The sequence below is a fragment of the Mesoplodon bidens genome (assembly GCF_964165515.1).
Source record: "Mesoplodon bidens genome assembly, chromosome: 1".
NCBI lineage: Eukaryota > Metazoa > Chordata > Mammalia > Artiodactyla > Ziphiidae > Mesoplodon > Mesoplodon bidens.
In genome coordinates, this window is record NC_138176.1 from 84,857,181 (window position 1) to 84,877,317 (window position 20,137).

Here is a 20,137-nt window from a genome sequence, read left to right on the forward strand (position 1 = left end):
GGAGCCAGATCCAGCTGATGGTTACATTATGCCAGTGCTTTCAAGACAGCAGAGGATTGAAATGCCTATCTCAAGAGTTCTAGCCTTAGAGTAGCCCTCACACAGTCCACCTTCCTTTTAGGTTTTAACTTTAAATTATCAGTTTTACTCACAATAAAGGTGGACAGGACAATGTGACTTGGACCTGAGACTAAAATAGCACTTCCTTTTAGGGAACTAACATTTATTAAGTTAGGCTAAAATAGCACTTCCTGTAGGGAATTAAGATTTATTAAATTAAAGTTAATTGGCCTCTGATGATGGGCCTCCTGACTCACCCGTTCACAGACAAGAAAGCTGGCAAGATCAGAAGCCTAGCTGACCCTACCTGGGGAAATTTTGCTTACTTCCTGGATCTTGAAGCACAGGTGAACCCACTGCCCATGAGCACAGCCCATCCAAACCAGTAAGAGAAAGGATTGGCTGTCACTAACTTTTCAATTCAGTGACCATAGTCCTTGGAAAAATCATGGCTTGGTGGCTTTCAGGCTCTTCACCAACCACATTAGCTCCTCTTCCCAGGAGAAAAGTGACAGGAGACATCCAGAAGTGTTATATTGTCCCATCTGTGAGGGGAATGGAATTTCCCTCTTTTGAAAAAGAATGAAAAGGGGAATAAAATTCTCCCCAACACCGAAGTTTTCTACCGGGGTAGAGCTCACAGGGCAGTCCCAGCGACTGTCATAGTGCTCTGCAGATTGTCCTGAACACAACTGCAGGCTTACCTGTAGAACTCGATTTAATCTCTGTAGAAATTCTGATGTAAGAACTATCTTAACTTCTGATTGAGACCCTCATCAGAACATAAAAGAAGACAGAATAATATTTACCATACATAAAGAAAGAGATTTGAGCCTACAAGCAGAATCTGATCTCCTCATTTTTCCCATTTGGGAAAGTAAAACATTTTTAATATATTTTTTCTTCCCTCCCCTCCTCCCAAAATGCAGGGGCTAATTTGTCTGAAGTAACCCATAAGGAAGTCTAGCAAATCTGTCTCTTGTGTTTGATTCCAATTTCTTTCCATCACTGTAGCAATCTTCTCCTAGGATTGTTGTCAGGTTTAAAGAGGTATCATAGTTGAAAATGTTTCGCCCATTGCCTAACATTTTAAGTCACATATCTCTGGGTTTGGATCCTGGCTCTCTCATATACTAGCTCTGTGACCTTGGAGAAGCCACTACAATCTCTCTGAGGCTGAGTTTATTTTTCATCACAGGGCAAGTGCTTATTAACTTTAGTGCCTTTCCTTCGAACGTTAGAAATGAATTAGATATCGTAGAATTAGAAATATATATTTTGTAGGTTGGCTATCCCTGCCAGCCTCCTGCTTTGTCTTCCCATCCACACCACTTTTCTGCAGGCAGCAAATGCAGTGGAAAAGATTTGAACTTTTGAATGAAATCGTCATGGGTTTGAATTTCTGTTCTGCCGTTCATTAGCTGTGTGACTATGGGTAAATCATCCAAAAGGTCTCATTTTTTTACTGTGCTAAAAAATGTTATAACATTGAGAAGAGAGACCTGTATTCAGCCTCATATCTGAAAGAAGAGAATTATAGTACATCAACTATCAGACTTTTTTCTGCGTTTTAGAAAGTAGTTTATATATTAGAGAAGTTTCATGTCTTTAATGATTCATTCACTTGTCAGGCATACCTGTGCACTGTTCGTTCAAACGCACACACTACACTCACACAGAGGTCAGCTTCCTTCCAGGGTGGTGCCGATTTCTTTGGGAAAGCCACAGCTTGGTGCCAATGATAACTGGCAATTTCTGTTACTGTGATGAGTGAGGATGGGTTAATCCCTATGCCTGTCAGGTCTGGCCAACCACCAAAAAATTTCCCTTCATCAAATGTAAGTATGTGTCCTGCCAAGTACTTTCCACTTACTTTTTAAGCTTCATGTTTTTCATTGGAAACTTAATGCATGTGTGCTGAGTTATTTGCTGAACTCAGAATATTACTGGGCGAATGCCAGTCTGTATCCAAAAAATTCCCTCCTCACAAAAGAACCCACTGTAAATATACACATTTTTCCTTCCTTCCTTTCTTTTATTCTTTTAAACAAAATTTTTAACTTTAATTAGGATCAGAACTAAAAGAAACCTAGTTTGGTCCTGAAGTTACTTAAAAGTTATATTGATTACACCCATCACTAGTCTCTGAACATACAAGCTAAAAGAACCACACCAAAATAAGCAACCTGCCCTCACTCAGACAAAATATAAATTCTGTATTGACCTATTTTCAGATTCGTCTTTCTTCACAGAAAGGGAAATCAGGTATTAAGGCTCCCATTTTATAGCTGAGGACATTGCCTTAGCTATAAAATCAACAACTTGCTTATCTTGGTCACCTGATCTACATTGTGGAAAGGAAATTTGAGAATGAGAGTTAAACTCAGATAATTATTACATTTGATCTAGAAAAGAGGCATTTTGCAATACCTTCAGTGGGAGAATACATTTTAGCACCCAAAGGAAATTGTAGCAGCAGCCTGTATGCAGCTTTCCTCAGTGGGATGAGATGGGAGATGCTCACAAAGGCGCTATATCATCAGGTTTCTCATGCACTAGAGATGCCATATTTAGGCACAGAGGTGGATTTTTTTAGAGCCACGTTGCATAACAGATTCTCTCATTATGAATATTCAGTCCATCCATAACTCCCTTGCCTATCCTTGGCCATTGGCCCAGCAAACGCCCAGCCCCAGAAGATTGTGTAAAACAGCAGACCTCTTGCCAGATTAGGCTTGAATTCCCTTACAGTTCCCTCATCCATATTTATGACTTCTACTCCCACATCTATCCCAAACTGATATGTTTAGCCCTGATCCTCTCATTTGCCTTCTAGTCTCACTTCAACAATTCACCTGATTTCAACACATTCCTCTGCTTGAATACTTGCTAAAAACGTACTCAAATATAATCAGTGTTATTACTGAAACATCTTGGAAAGAGAGCTGGGGTTTTAGGCTCCTTTCCCCAATATATTGATTCCCCTTCCTAGATTTATTTGCTTCTACCAATGATGCCACCATAATTATGAATTTGCAGTCATTATTGATTTCTGCCTCTCTATAAATCCAGTCTTTCACTGAGTCTATAGTTTTTGCTCCACATTGTGTCTCTTATCTCCTTCCTATGGGTTACAATAGATAAACTCCAATCCAGGCTCTCATCCCTTCATGTTTGCACAACATTTTTTTTTTTTTTTTAGTTTCTGCTTATAACAAAGTGAATCAGTTATACATATACATCTGTTCCCATATCCCTTCCCTCTTATGTCTCCCTCCCTCCCACTGCACAACTTTAATGGTTTCTCAGTTTCTCTATCTTCACTCTTTTCTTCTCCAGTCCATCCTGCACTAGTAATAATTTCTCATCACTACTGGGTTATATCCAAGTGTCTCATCCTGAATTTAAAATTGTTTTTAACGTGGTTCCACCTTACTAATCCACCTTTACTTTCAACGACCTGTCACACATACCCTCCCACCCTTGTTAGGTCAAGCTCTGCACCTCTCAAGAACACACTATGCTTTTTCCCACCACTGTTCTGCTGTACTTACATTATGAGCCACACATAGCCCAGCTACAGGGCTAAAGGAGCTGGACAAAGACCTGCACAAGGAATGATAACTAATTTGGGAGGTAGATTCCCAAATCCATCTAGTACCAGTACTAGAAGGAAGACAAGTGTAACAAGTAGAATAGAGTTTGGGAAATATATGGGAACATAAAATTGGGGGTAGTCTGGGCAAGCAGTTCCTTTCAGAAAGAGCCAAACTTCAAGAGTGGAAATGGACTAGTATATGGATGACAGACAGAGACGAAGGATCCAAGACAACCATTCTGAGAAACCTAGGTATACAGACAGCACCTGGTGGTAGTAGAGAGTCCAAGCATTCAGGTGAAATGGGATTTCCATCCTGGGAAGAGGAGGTATGACAGGGGCAAGAAAAGTCTCCCATTATAGAGGAGTTGGTTTTCATGCAATTTATCGAGGGCAGGATAAGTCACAAAGAGTAAGACAAGCAGGAATATAGTTACAGGATGGTTCTCTAGAACAAGATAGAAACTTGTCAAAACGGGGTCACACAATCAAAGCTGATCAGCATCAGTAACCTAGTCCTGTGCTCCCAAAAACCCAGGGCTAAGAATATGTGTTCCAGAGCCTGAGAGGGAATCTACCATAGTAAAAAACTTTGGATTTGAATTTCATTCTCCTGCCATCGTGCTCAAGTTCCTTAACTTTTGTGAGCCTTGATTTCTTTATATGTAAAAGTGGGGAAAATGATAACTATTTTACAGATTTGGTATGATGATTAAATAAAGTGCCTTCTGTGGCATCTATTGTTTAATAATAGGCTCACTGCCCTCTGTCAGAGCTTCTGAAATCACCCTTGCCCAAGAAAAGGACTGACTCTACTGGTTGAGGTGGTACTAAGCCTGTGGGTGGGGTGTAGCCATTCCACAGATGGCAGAGAAGATTCCAGAGGCAAGAAATCAGGCAAGGCCGGATGCTGGGATGCCTCCCTTCCCCCCTCCCCCCATCTCTACCAATCCTGAACATGACTCATTATCAACACAACCCCACATCTTCTGAGAAGCCAATACTGGTCTAGGGATTTCTCTGTTCTTTTAGCCCCTTTTGAACAGGCATCTTACTATACTTAACCGTGTATAGTACTACAGTCCCAGTTTTGACTTCTTTCAAGTAATCCCTAAGGTTCATAGCATTGACATTTGCAATCTTGCAAAGGCATAACTTCCATTCAAGAGTTCTGCAAAGCTGGTTTGAGGTAGTGGGTCACTAGCCAGGTGAGTGAATCCAGAAAATCAGCCCCCATTGTAGTCCAACATACTTTAGATGATATCAAGTTGTTGCTGCATGAATATTTTATGGGGGAGTTATATGCTATTATGGAATTTGAGGACTGGGAATTTTCTAAATTCTCTGGATGAATTCCTTGATAACATCAATGGCCCACAATAAAATTTATTGTTTTTTACTTTCTTCCTGTTCTTTAGCCAGATTTGCTCAGCTAAATTTCAAGCCTCTCTATGAATGAGCCGAATTTGTTCTTTCCCTTGGTTCTCCCAAAATTTAGCCCAAAGTTGCCTTCATAATGAGCATTTAACCTGCAGTTGTTGAATTGATTCAATGACTACATCTTGTTACCATTTTAATTTTTGTAATTCTAGATAGTCATTTTCTTCAATTGCCTAGCTACATCTGACATAAACTATGACATTTTCCCTAGCATGAGAAAAAGGGAAGTAAAATACAAAAGAATTGGGTCTAATACTCATTTTTTTTTTTTAAACAAGAAAAGCACTACAAACCATTTGCAGGGAAATTTTGGCTACACATCATCCTTGTCACCAGTTGGCTTATGAATAATCAGGGTAATTTACATTACCTTCTTCTGTTTACAGACTGTACATCTGTCTTCCAATGGATTTTCCACTTGTTCTAATGACTTGCTGAAATGGAAAAATACTCAACCTCATTTACAAAGTAATGATTATCAGTACCCAACCACATCTCCCTGCTTCCAGATTATTTTTTTGGCTTTCATTTTTAAAGAATGTTCTTTTACTATGGAAAATGACACCAGGACTTTCTGGCTAATTATGGGTACAAATATAACACACGAATTACTCCTGACATCACACACACACACACACACACATTTAGCCCATCCGTTGAAAAGTGGCTATAACGTTTTTATGTGTAGGACTCTAACCTTTTCTATTTTGTCCAACTTATTGTTTTACCCTGTGCAGTGGCCTTGGATTGAATTCCAGTTTTTCACTAATACTCCCCGCCCCACACACATTCACACACCATTTCCAGTGCCATCACTCTAGCTCAAAACTTCATCATTTTACACCTGGACTACCTCGATAGTCTTCCAGAGGCAATTTTGGATTGGTCACTTTTCCTTTTAAATCATTCTGTACATTGCTTCTGTGCTTGCAGCCGTATAACCCTGCTCCTCCCCTCAGTGCAAATACAAAGGCCTCTACAATATAAATCCAACCTCCTGCCCAGACTTGTCTTCTATTCCTCCTCATCCCTTCCCCCTCCCATCCCCTGTAATACACACCCTCTGCCTGCCTAGCTGTCCCTTGAATGTTGGCTGTGCTTTCTCACTGGCATAGCTTTGTTCCTGCCATTCCCACCTGCCACGTTCTCTCTTCCCACCTCTACCTAAATTTTATGTACATTTCAAGGCCTGGACCAAAAGTTTACTCCATAAACCCTTTCCTGAACAAATTACCTAAAGTCCCACCCTTAACCCTATATCATAAGCACATATTACTATGCTATATGTCTAGTAGTCACTATTTACTGTCTTATTTTGTAGTTGTTTACACTCAGTGAATATTTGTTCACCAGATGAATATTCTCTATCTATATTATATTTTCAGCACAATAATGGGGTACACTAATAGAGAAATCTATTGGGGGGCATACAAATCGGAGCTCAGAAATTCATGTAACTATGAACTGCAGTTTGAGCAATTTCATAAAGTATAATCTCTCAATAAATATGATTACAGATGGCGATATGAAAACACCACATGGAAAAGAAATTTTTTCTGCATTCACTCAGCATACTTGAACCAGAACAGTGGCTATTTCATAATTCTGAGTCCCTTGGTCCGATACTTAATCTGTATCCCATATTATCACTCATCCACACTTGTGCGATCTCAACTTAAACACTACAGAGGGAAAAAAAACTCTTGGTGGTTGAGAAATAAAATTGTACACATTTTATATCATATCCTGTGTTTAAATGAACTTAAAGGGAAAGCTTCCTGGATGAAAACAAATAATATTAATTTTATTAATGATGGCTCCTACTAGTAATGATACATATGTACAGTGTATTAAAATCTTTTTCTCTGTTTTCTGGAAAATTTTCAACTCTTTTTAGTGTATTTTTCCTTTTGGGGCCCATTCAGGACTTATACTTCCTGAGAAAAAAGTTGTTATATCTTGTATATAATATATATATTAATATATTTTCTTCCTTAAAAAGTTGTTATTCTGCCTATGCTACCTCGTATTTTTTCCAGACCATTCCTTAACCATGATCTTCCATTTTCTGGCTGGTTTTCCTGATAGAGTATAACCACACTTATGCATATACCCACACTCCTAAAACTGTCTGGTGTTTGCTTAGTGAGTTCTACCTAGTTCCTTCCCTGGCCTATGTCCCCCAGGAGCTGTGGGACTGCAGTGATTCACACTCCTTCCTTCTTCACCCCTCTTCCAGCACACACACAAGCCATCATCCCAGAATCAGATGGGACTCATTTTATAGGAAAGTGTTTAGACTTAGAGCCATATGTGATTTCATTTAAGATTAAAAAGAAGAAAAAGAACTCCACCAGTAAGTGTCACCATCACCATTCAGAGTACCTGTCCCAGTCACAGTATAATGTAGCTGGAAAGGAAAGGTGTATAGACCATCTGATCCAGTGGTTTTCAAATTTAGATTTATAAAATGGATCAAAGTGGGCTTGCTATGCTTAAAAAGGGAAGGAAGAAAGGACTCTGTGTCCTGGCAGTAGCCTGTGAAGCACAGCCTCCCCACAGAGCAGTCTATAAACCACTAATCTGAGCTAAATGTCACAGTTTGCAGATGAGGAAACTGAGCCCAGAAATTTCGGTTAAGTGACTCTCTCATGGTCATATAACCAGTGTATGGCAGAGCTGATTCTAGATCCCAAGTTACTAAGCACAGTGTTCTTTCCTGGGCTTTCCCACAGCACCAGAAAACTAAGTCAAGGGCTCATTTCTACTCATTGGACTAACCCAATTCATCTCTGTGCCCAGCCCAAAAGCAGTGTATGAGAACTAGTGTTTTCCTAGCCAAAAATCTTTCATTATTGAAGGATTTTCACGATTAACCGAAATAACCCAAAATATCAGAAGCAATGTGGCAAAACACAAGGGACAGCACTGCCTGCGTTTTTAGTTGGCCCACCTGTTGCAGGATGGGCTCTCTAGCTAAGTAGCCAACAGCTCCATAACCGACCTGCCTCATAAGCCCAGCCCAGAACACCCAGCACACCCTGAGTCTGCTCATCCCCCTGAGGGTGGTCTCCTCTTTTCCCCATCAACAAGCTGGGAAGCTAAGCATAGGCATTAGCAGGCCTTGGTAGTGGCCAATTAGAGCAGAGTCCCAACAGAGCTACCATTATAGGCCCTCCACATTGGTACCCTCCTCCACAAGCCATCTTTGTGATTAATGTAATCACCATAATCGTTGGCCTCCTTTTTGAGTCTTGGCCACATGGGGAAGAGATGAATATTTTCCCTGAATGCATTCTTTCCAAAGGACTGTATGTCCTTAGTTGTGGAACATGATGTCATGAGTTCTGATGAGGGGGTTGCCCTATAGAAGCTGAAGATTGGCCCCAAAGGCCTAAGGGAGCCAGTTCAACTCATATCCCGCAGCTGCATCCCTGTGGCCACACATGTGCAGCCAGTTACTCTATAATTAACAAAAACAATCCTGTGACTATTGCTATTGTACTTTTTACTCTATACCTTTTGAGGGAATATTGGGAAATAAAATCTTCCTTTTCCCTCATGCTCCTCAGACTTGGCACATAATAATTTTTGTTGTTGTTGCTGTTTTTCTCCTGGTCAGGAGTTAATGCTTCAGTCAGACCGGTCTGATTGGAAACTTGGTTTCCATCCAGAAAAAAATAGTTGGTTATTCCCAACCTAGACCATTTGAGGGCAGCATAGCCTTAAGAGTGTGTGTTTTGACCAGCTAATATGCAGCCTTAAGGAGGGAATAGGCAGTGTGGGTTTCACATACACATTACTGCTACTGGAATTCAGGAAATAAACCGTAAACAATGAGAAAACACTCCCTGGGGGTCATCTCAAATTTAAGGATGAACGAATAGATGCCTAACTCTAAATGTACTTACATAATTTTCTTATATAACATAATTGCTTGAGGCAGGCACAATATAAACCATATGAGGTGAGATTTAAAACTGGAGTGCTATCAAAAAAAAAAAAGAGAAAAAAAAGGACCAGGACAGTATAAAAACAAAAATAGCTAAAGTAAAATATATTAACCTGGGAAAAAAATCAGATATGTTTGTAGGTCCTTAGGCTCCTCTTGGGGGACACATAGTACTTCACTATTATAACCTCTTTTAACCTAAGCAGAAATGCTGCCTCTCTGCCTTTCTTCCATATTTTGGGAGTAAATCCAGGATGGGCAAGTGAAGATAAAGGGAGGAGGCTTAGGAGGAAAGGGAGGAGAAGGAAGAAGGCATTGCACTCTGTCCTTGGAGAATCACCGGTAATGAATTCTAGGGAAAAGTCTACATTGACCCAAATCACAGGGAGGTGCACTGACTCCACTCATCTCCCACCCCTCCCCAGTAAACTGTACATACCTTTTGGTAGTTTTCACAGGATGTTAATAAGCAAATTGCAGCTGATCAGCCTAGTGTGATAGTGATGTTTAAGTTCTCTCTCCAAATATCACTGCATAAGTTACCTAAATAATGGAGACCAATGGCTGTCTCCCAGAAACTCATCTGGAAGGAATTCTACGTTCCTGCCTCTGTTTTTCTTTATGGGCTACAGAAAGAACATGATAGTTCTTGAACACATTTCCCGGATTATTCAAAGAGACCAAACTTACTTTCAGCACAGCTCTTTAGAGGTTGAGATGGTGGGGAAGCAAACCTCCAAAAATAAACTCAGTCTCTCTCAAGCATGGAGGTAAGCTCAGCTACTTTGCTGAGAGGGCCAAGGTGACATGGCGTGCATGAACTCCTTGGTTTTCCTCCCTTCATTTCAATTTTTCCCCTTCAATCTCTTACAGGATCTTGTTCCATCAAATATCTTCCTAACTCCACCCTTTTCTCTTCAACCTTTTCTACTACACTTGCAGAGAAAGTCCTTTATCTGCCTTATTCCCTTTTCCAGGTCCTTTCCTCTCTCCCTCCATTCACAGTAGATTTCTTGAGAGAAAGGTCTCCCCAGGGCCTCCGTACCTTTGTGTTCCTTCACTCGCTCCCTTAATATGATGCTGCCCTCACCACTCTTCAGCAGTTACCCTTTAAAGCTCATCAGTAATCTCCTCATCACCAGGTGGTCCACTGATTTCTTTTCAGCGCTTCTCCTTACTGCATCACATCCCTATTACCACGGCTTGGTATTGACCAGAAATCCTCCCACCCCTCCCCCTTTGAAATTCTTTCTCCCCCTAGATTCAATAACACATGTCCTCGCTCTCTGACCATTTCTCCTCAGTCTCTGTTGACCCCACTTCTTCTACTGCCCCCTTAAATGTGGGAATTTTTCAGTACTCAGTAGCCCCTTAATCTTCCTCTATCGAGCTCATCCAATCCCACACCTTTAACTACCACCTCTTTGCCCTTGACTTCCCAGTATATATTTCTCTTCCAAGCTATGTATCAATAGTTCACCTTCTAATGGGATATTTGTCATTTCTCACACAAAAATTTCCAAAATAGACCTCATCTTTCCCACACAGCCTCCTCATCTCTCTGTCACAAAATAACTTCCCCTCCCTACCATTCCTCAAGTCTCAAGACAAAATTTCAGTCATCTTCGACTCCTACTGTGCCATTTGTAAATTGATTGGACATTGGGAGTAAAGGATGATGAAATATCTTTTTAGAGCCTCCTTTATATTTACAGTGACTGTACTCTACTTCAAGCCTTCATTTCATCACCTGGACTTTTGCAATGCGAAACTGGTGCTTCTGTCATTAACCTTTCTCTTCTCCATTACTATCCAACCAGTATTGGGCCATAAGCTATTTTCCCAAACAGTCCTCTCCATACAAAAGAAATAGGTAGCATTAGTTGCTTCCAGAATAAATGGCTGAGGGACAAGGGTGGAAGGAAGGGAAATCTCACATTTATGTACCATCTTGTTTCTTTAACATTCTGTGACCCATGGATATACTAGCTATTAAGAATACTGTTTAATGGATGAACAACAAGATCCTACTGTATAGCACAGGGAGCTATATTCAATATCCTATGATAAACCATAATGGAAAATAATATAAAAAAGAATGTATAGGGCTTCCCTGGTGGCGCAGTGGTTGAGAGTCCACCTGCCGATGCAGGGGGCGCGGGTTCGTGCCTGGGTCCGGGAAGATCCCACATGCCACGGAGCGGCTGGGCCCGTGAGCCATGGCCGCTGAGCCTGCGCGTCTGGAGCCTGTGCTCCGCAACGGGAGAGGCCACAGCAGTGAGAGGCCCGTGTACCGCAAAAAAAAAAAAAAAAAAGAATGTATATATTTGTATAACTGAATCACTTTGCTGTAAAGCAGATATTAACACATTATAAATCAACTATACTTCAATAAAAAAGAATACTGTTTAAGTTAAACACTGTTACCCATAAAATTAAAAAAAACCAAAACATCCATTTCAGTTCATCTTCTCAAAATCCTGCATACATTGCCTTTAGGACAAAAATCAAACTTTGGCCTATTGTTCAAAGCTCTCTGAGATATGGTCACAGCCCACCCTTCTAGCCTTCTCTTCTACTCTGCTTCTGTCTCCGCTCTTAACACACTCCACAGGCCAGGCACATGCCATCAATCTGGATCAATCGTCTCTGCCTTTGTTTAAACATTTCCTTCTGCTTGAGGTGCTTTTCTTCATACCAGATGCAGTCCTACCTTCCTTCCAGCTACACCTCAGATGGCGCCGCTCCCAAAGTGCTTTCTTAAATCCCAGCATTTAGAAGGACTCCTCATCTGCAGGTTTCCTAGCCTAAGCACTTGATGATTCTATCGAAGTCAGCCTGGTTTTGAAGTTATCTGTGCACGTGACTATTCTTTTTTCTTTTTTTTTTTTTTTTGCGGTATGCGGGCCTCTCACTGTTGTGGCCTCTCCCGTTGCGGAGCACAGGCTCTGGACGTGCAGGCTCAGCGGCCATGGCTCACGGGCCCAGCCACTCCGCGGCATGTGGGATCTTCCCAGACCGGGGCACGAACCCGTGTCCCCTGCATCGGCAGGCAGACTCTCAACCACTGCGCCACCAGGGAAGGCCCACGTGACTATTCTTAATGCTGTTCAATGCTTTTCACATGATGGGTTCTCAGAAAATGTTTTCTGAATGTCATTGGCCCTTGATACACCAAGAAATCCAAAATTAGAATTGTTTGGATATGAGATCCAATGGCATCTTCATGTCATTACTGGTGCCTGGCATTGTCATTAAGAAGTACAAAGCTTGATGGGTCCCCTTTAGGTCAGTGCTTCTCCAACTGTGGTCCTAGACCACCTGCTACAGGAATACCTGGAGTGCTTGCTAAAATGCAGATTTCTGGGCTCCAATTGAGATTGGTCCAGAATCTCTGGGAGTAGGGCTTGGCAATCTGTAATTAAAGCAAGCATGCCGGGACTTCCCTGGTGGTCCAGTGGGTAAGACTCCGCACTCCCAATGCATCGGGCCTGGGTTCAATCCCTGGTTGGGAAATTAGATCCCGCATGCGTGCCACAACTAAGAAGTCCCCACGCCGCAACTAAAGATCCCACACACAGCAACTAAAGATCCTGCGTGCCATAACTAAGACCCGGCGCAACCTAAATAAATAAATAAATATTTAAAAAAAAAAAAAAAAAAAGCAGGCATCCCAAGGTGATCCTCACATACACTCAAGTTTGAGAGCCTCTGCTCTAATCGGATAGAGCAGGGTTTGGGGGAAGGTTTTTAGAGGAGAGAATCCCTGTGATTTCTTCCCTGAGATTTTCAAGCTAATCCTGCTTGTCTGCTCAACATTCCTCAGCTTCTGCCAGTCCTTCAACCCTGCTGCCCAGCCTGCTCCATGTGCCTGGCTGTGCCTCGTGCTCCTGGAACAGGACTCGCCGCCCTCTGTCTCTCCTTTCAGGAGATTGACAGCAGAGCTGTCAAGCTGATTCCCTGTAGTAGCTGGCACTGGCACCTCTTGACTGGAGAGGGGTGCCTCAGATTTCAACAGTAATCTCATCTTTTTCCAGGTTTGAGAGGTGAGAGTAGGCATATGTGGCTATTTCCACTGTCTTCAGTCTACAAGTGGGCTAGAGTTAGAACCAGGCTGAACCACTGTGGGTGGCAGGGAGCACAGTCCTTTACTGAGAGGGATTTTGGCCAGTAACTCTACCTCCACATCGTCCCACACTCTATTTCAGGCTGACGGTTGTACATGCTCTTCCTTTTTCCATCTCATCTAGCCATTAAATAAATGCCCTGGCTGGATCAGAGGAACCAGGAAACAGAATGTTATTCAGTGCTATTGACATTGCCCCCTAAAGCTTCCAACAACTTCCCCTATCAATATCTCCAAAAGGGCCAAAAACTTCCAGTGGGTTGCTGTTGCCCATTCATGTGTATTGCACATGTGATCTATGTCTCTCTGAATAAAACCACCACGGTTTTGCTGAATTATGCTAAGACAAAGTCTTCTTTAATCTCATTATGCTTATCATTGTTTTAGGTCAAATTACAAATAAATAATCTCGAATGAGTTAATTACAGATATCCAGATGGACAAGTGTAAAAGTTAATTGACTGGATCAAGTTCACAGAACAATAAAGGTAGAATAGATGAAGAACTAAGGTCTAATAATTTTCTTCTAGGACTATAATAAAAGTTATTTTCTCTCAGAACACAGAGTAACCCACCCAAATAACATCAAGGAAAAATCTAAAATATGCTTTTCATTCTTTAGACTTTCCCTTTGATTCAAAGAAAGTGTTGCTTTAATTATTTCTAGTTTTACTTTCTTCAGTTATTAAAATATCTAATATGGGCCAGAATTTCTGCTTTTAGACTCTTTTCTTCACTTAATACTGATACATCTAAGAGTAGACAAAGAATTAGATGGCTGTTTAAATATACTATCAGTGCTATTGCTATGTTCCGTTTTTATTTTTAAAATAGTCATTTTTATAGTCACTTATTCCATCTCTAATGGAATACCTAGCATTCACCACTAGGTATTTACCCATCTCTAGGTGTTTTACATGCTTTTTTATATTCACAAAAACATGTAAGGGATATATTATCATCATGACTCTACAGAAAAGGAAAATGACTCAGAAAAGTTATGTAACATGTGAAGTTACTATCTCAGTGCCTGATGTGTAACAATTTCTCAATAAATATTAGCTAAAATTATTATTTTCCCCAGGTTCATACAAGCTACTAAATGGGGGACTCTGAGTTCAAACTCAACTAAAACAGAGCACTTTTGCTACTATGCACACACTGCCTCAATTTTCAGACTCAATTTCATGAGCAAAAAGCTATTTTCATACTGTTTATTTGAACAGCTAGAGCAAATAATGTATACATTTTATTTGTCTGTCAATATCTCTAACATTAATTTATGTACTTGTGCACCTGTGTGTCTTCATTCTCTTTTGGTTTTGTTTTTAGCTTTTCATATTGTATACTGTCATGTTTTTAAGGGCACCTTTAGACCAAGAAGGATGCTTATTTTCCCCGGAGATGTGAGGAAGGTGTTAATAGAGAGGCATATAAACGTGAAATGAAACAGCCCTGTTCTAGGGAAGAGCAGGGAACTTCCCTAAAAGCCGAGGCTCTTAGCACAGCCTTATACAGCAGGTTGGGTGACACCTCTTTCTAAAATTAGGAATTGCTTGGACTCTGCAAGGTGGGACATTTGGATTCTGTTTTATTTCTAACTGACGTTTTGGAGAGTGAATTCAGTATTTCTTTTCAGAAAGCTCCAAGGATTGTTTCTCTATTTATGAGTTATTCTGAAGAAAATGTGTAAGAATTTGGACTTCTGCTTGTAAATAATAAATGACCATAGCTTTCATTTTGGGAGAGGGAAGGAATTCAATTTATAGTAAAATGAAGAGTTCCAGATCCAGACCTCCCAGCCCCTTTCCCTGTAAGCACAGATGTTAGAGCTACAGGAGCCTCCCATTTGGCTCTGCCCAAGCACCCTTCAGACTTCCCTGCAAAGGTCAATGACTGAGGAGCTTCAAAGGGCAATGTGCACTTCTTTCTTACTCTCCTTTCTCTTCTCTTTTTAATTCTTCCTCCTGAAGTCTAGTAACTTTGGTCTTAAAGGTCTCCATAGTTTGACAGAAGGCTCAACTTTGATTAAAATTTCTCTCAACTAGTTAAAAGTGATTAAAGGTCACTCCACTGGTGTGGATGATGAGCAGCAGGTCTTGCAGTTCCCTTCCTTGATTGAAAAAAAAATGAATAAGGTGGTCACACCGAAAGGAGTCACTGAATTAGGCCATAACCAACCTTTGGAAATGCACTCTAATTCCTGGAACCAGTGATCTTACTTGCATAATTTTTTTTTTTTTTTGCGGTATGCGGGCCTTTCACTGTTGTGGCCTCTCCCGTTGCAGAGCACAGGCTCCGGATGCACAGGCTCAGCGGCCATGGCTCATGGGCCCAGCCGCTCCGCAGCATGTGGGATCCTCCCAGACTGGGGCATGAACCCGTGTCCCCTGCATCATCAGGCGGACTCTCAACAACTGCGCCACCAGGGAAGCCCTTACCTGCATAATTTTATGTTTACACATGAGGTAGCTGATTTGGAAAGACATCTTAGCTTGGTCTAGGCTGAGTCTCAAGCTGTGTTAGCCTGGTGCTCTTGCCAGAAGACTCTGATTACATTTGAAAGCATCAGGCCCTGGGTCATGATTATGCCTGTGAGACCCTGTGCCTAACCTGGGGAGGAGACTGTCGGCTTCTTGGGGAGTGAATAGCATGTGCAGAGCTTTTTGGAGTGCAATGGGGAATAGCTAAGGCTTTGGCAAGCTTAAGACCGACAGCCAGGGCCTCAAACCGTGACTCAAATTGGCCTATTACTCTAAACTGGTTTGTACCATTCATTCTCTAATTGTTTTATGTATGGTCATATCTCCCTAGTAAGCCTGAAAGCATCTGAAGACAGAGTGCATGCTATTTTTGATTTCCCAAAAGAATCTGCCAGAGTCATGGGCTCACCTTATTGACTGAATGACAGCCCCTTGGTAGCAGTGACTTCAGCTGCAAAGAAAGAAAAATAGGTTATGTTCCAGGTAATAAAGGAGCGTGTCATGTAGTCATGCCTCTGTGGTGTTACACTGATCACTAAGATAGAAATACCCCATGAGGCAGAAGTAAGTCAAATGCACTCAGTATTCAGGAATCTTGTGGCAGAGACAGAAGAAACAAGTGGTTGGATTAAGGGTCAGAGACTTGGTGGAGGAGGCCCAACTTGTGTTTAGGCAGGGACCTGGGCACAAGCTCTCCAGAGAGTGTGTGGTCAATACAGGCAGTCTCTGAGAGCAAGCCTAGAGGGCTGGAGGCCACAAAGTCCTCTTTGCATCAGTAGACAGACTCACAGTCATTCGTTCATATATTCTTTAATTCTGATCTTAAATATGGTATGGCAGGTGCCATGCTCAATGCTGTGAATTATACAGATGTATATGCATGGTCTCTGCTTCCAGTGGTGGGACAAACCTGTAAACAGATAAATTATGATATCAAGCTTAGAACTGTATGGCAGCATGAGCTAACGAAAAGGGGCTTTGCAAAAGAGGGAAGCAGACCTACCTTTGGATATAGGCTTTGCCACCTATTATAGATTGTGTGACTTGGATTTTTTGAGCCTGTTTCTTCATCTGTAAATCTGGAAAACAATACTATCTCCTAGAATTCTTGAAAGAATGAAAGGAGAAGCACATATAATAACAGCTACCATAGTACCTATGATAGACCCTCAGAAAATGTCTGATCCCTTGCTCTGTGATAGTAGAATGTACAATATTGTGGAGGCTTAGAGGCAAGAACCAATAGCTGCCTGAGAAAGGGAGGGGAGACTCTACCTAGGAATTAACGTTCTTCTTGATCTTGAAGAATAAGTAAGTCCCTTGTTCAATCACTTATTTACCACATATTTGCAGAGCATGATTATGTGCCAAGTATGGTGCCAGACCCTGGAGGCACAGTGAAGAACAACACAGATGTGATCCTGGACCTCATAGAGTTTATTTGCCAGAGGGAGTGACAGGCCAAAACCAAACAAATGGACACACTAAGTATGAGCAGGGTAGCTGACATAGGGAATTGTGACTCTCAAATGTATTCAGAGTCTTCTGGCAAGAGCACCAGGCTAACACAGCCTGGGACTCAGCCCGGACCAGGCTAAGACGTCTTTGCAAATCAGCTACCTTGTGTATAAGCATAAAATTAGGCAGGTAAGATCGCTGATTCCACGGCTTCAAATTCTGTCCCCAAAGCCCAGTTCTGGCCTAATTCAGTGACTCCTTTTGGTGTGGCCACCTTACTCATTTTTTTTTTTTTTTAAATTAAGGAAGGGAACTGCAAGACCTGCTCCTCATCATCTACAGCAGGTGAGTGATGTTCTAGAGAAGTTTTAATCAAAGTTGAGCCTTTTGTCAAAGTTTGGAGACCCTTAAGACTGAAGTGACTAGACTTTGGGAGAGAGAATAAAAAAGAGAAGAGAGAGGAGTGAAAATGAAGAGCGAGAAAGAGAGAGATACATGTTGCCACTGAGGCTCCTCAGTCATTGACCTTTGCAGAGAAGTCTGAAGGGTGCTTGGGCAGAGCCAAATGGGAGGCTCCTGTAGCTCTAATATCTGTGCTTGCAGGGAAAGGGGCTGGCAGGATGTCGGTCCTGATATTAGCCAGCAACAAAGGATGAGAAAGAGCAAGCCATACAAAGAGTGAAGGGAAGAACGTTCTAGGCAGAAATGGCATGTACATTTGTGCTGAAGCAGGGATGGGCTTGGCTGAGCAAGGAAAGAATAGAATAAAAAAGGGAGAAGATAGCATTTAATGAAGTTCAACAAAAAAGAATTCAGGGGAGTTCACTCCAGAGTGGGTAGTGTGTGTGAAGGTGTAGAGTCTCACAAGAGTCTGGTGTGTTCTAAGAATTGGGAGAACTTCAGTGTGACCACACTGTAGACTAGAGGAAGGAATTGGGTGAGGGAAAAGCATGGCAGGAGATGGTGCCAGGGGATGGGGGTCAGACTGAGGGGGTCTTGCTTGTATGATAAGTGAAGACGTTTAGATTGGACTTGCTATTAGCTCTTAGGTTTGGAACTCCGGCCTGGCTCAGCAGCCCCTGCCCAAACTCCCAAGCCTGTCTCTAAGCCCTCCTACTTACAGTGCTTTCTTAACCGCCCTCCAGTTTTTGGATCCTGACTCCTCTGCATGGTTTCAGCTTCTCTTGCTACTCAGATCTGAGGCATCTTCTGTTGTTATCTAGAGGCTCTACTCTGGCTCTGACCATAGAGAAAGCATCCTCCACTCTGAACCCCGGGCAAGTGGTCAGGCAAAGCTAGGCTTACTTTCTTAAGATAACTACTAAAACCAAGCAGAGTAGATTTGAGAATTAATGGGAAGCCAGCGTTAGTCCTTGAATAGTAAAGCGACATGAGAGAAATATTTATTAATCCACTTGACACTGGTTTGCAGAATTAAATAAAGAAGGAAGAGACTGAAGGCAGGAAGCCAAATGTGTAGTGTGTGGGGATGGGGTGGGGTAGGGGTATGGGTGTGTGTGTGTGTGTGTTCTTTTTAAAAGGAAAAAGTCCTTTACAGGGTAGAAATGAAATAGTAAACACAACAGAGTGTGTAGGGTTGGCCATTGTAGAGAAACATAATTTTAGTGGATGAAATTTATTTGGAAACTTTTTGCTTTACACAGATTTACCTCATTTTATGAGGCCTGTTTGATTTCATTTGGTTTAAAATTCAGAGGAAAAACGTAGTCCATTTGATCAGATTGTCAAGTGCAGCTTGTTAACATGTCTGCGTGAATTTCTGACATCTTCGAACAACTCACCACTCAGCTCATGGATCCATCCACTTGCTGAATACTTGTATGTAAGCCAGCAAGCTCCCTCCCCACCTCCATTTACTCTTCAAGCACAGTTCTCTCCGCAGACACATCTCTTGGCTGACAGACTCCCATGACAAAGGCTTTCTCCAATACATAACCAGCAGCTTCCTCAGGTGTTTCTAGGTGTCTGTTGAGAACCTATTTAACTGCTTCTAGGGGGTCTTTTCTTCTGCCCCACATTTTTCCTCCATATATATATATATATATATGGTTTTTGCATTTGAAATATTATTCTGAATTTTCTAAATTGTAAAGGATTCTCAAATGAATGTTCACTTGTATTCGATGGGCTGAAAATATATTCTATTAGTAAGTTTGATTCCTGGACTAATAGTGATGGAGGCATGGAGTGAGTTCATGCTTTACCTAGTCTTACCCAGCAAGTTGGGAGAGACATGGGCTAAAGCCTGACTGGCTGATCTCCAGTCCCACGTATCGTTCCTGAGCTAATTAATGTTCCCTTTTATTGCTGTTGAACATTTAGTTCTTCTAGGAGGCCTTTGGGTCAGTCACTGTCACCATATTAGGCAACCTTCTGACAAACTTTTTTATACCTACAAAGAATCTAAGTATGGCCTCCTCAGACCACTGGGCCCTGCTGATGATGTTTGAACTGCTCAGGGAATGAAGCAGATGGCCAAAAATATACCAATTTTAGCAGAAAACACTTACATCAGCGACAGCTGGAGCACCACGAAATCTATAAACGCACTTGTTACTCATCTGCTGTGCCTGTTGGGCAAGCCAGGTATGTGGCCCACTTGAACATCTTGTAGTGGAGAGGTTTCCTAGGCGGGCCTCTGGACGGAACCTGAGATGAGAAGAATCACATGGGCTCGGCCTTCAGAGCATTAAACTGTGTTATTGGCTTAGCCCTGATTTGAAAGAGGAGACCCATCACCTAAATGGAATGTAGAGAGTTGAGCGATTGGAGAGTTGATCCAATCCATGGGATTGGTTGGATCAATATGAGCACTGTTGATTCAAAATGTGAACTGGGGGATCATGAGAGTTGAGTGCTAATTGGCTGCTAAAGTTTTGTTTAAAACTCTTCAAGAGGTTCTGTGCCCAGAAGCTCATCAGCTAGAAAAAAAATCAGTGTTTTGTAAGAGGCAAAGCTAATTACAGTGCTAACTTAGATCACATGACTGTAAGCTTGGC

General features: G+C 41.7%; 1 protein-coding gene and 1 long non-coding RNA gene across 4 annotated transcripts in view; one reads left to right on the forward strand and one right to left on the reverse strand.

Moving 5' to 3' along the window:
* The window catches only part of SYNPO2 (synaptopodin 2), a 170,029-nt gene that overhangs the window by 74,341 nt on the left and 75,551 nt on the right, over nucleotides 1-20,137 (forward strand). The gene's annotated exons all lie outside the window — the stretch shown is intronic.
* The window catches only part of LOC308613801, a 195,788-nt gene continuing 192,113 nt past the window's right edge, over nucleotides 16,463-20,137 (reverse strand). The window contains exons 4-5 of the long non-coding RNA XR_014015322.1: nucleotides 19,649-19,787; nucleotides 16,463-16,738 (exon numbers count right to left, since the gene is read on the reverse strand). This is a non-coding gene — a long non-coding RNA (uncharacterized lncRNA). The remainder of the gene's footprint in view (nucleotides 16,739-19,648; nucleotides 19,788-20,137) is intronic.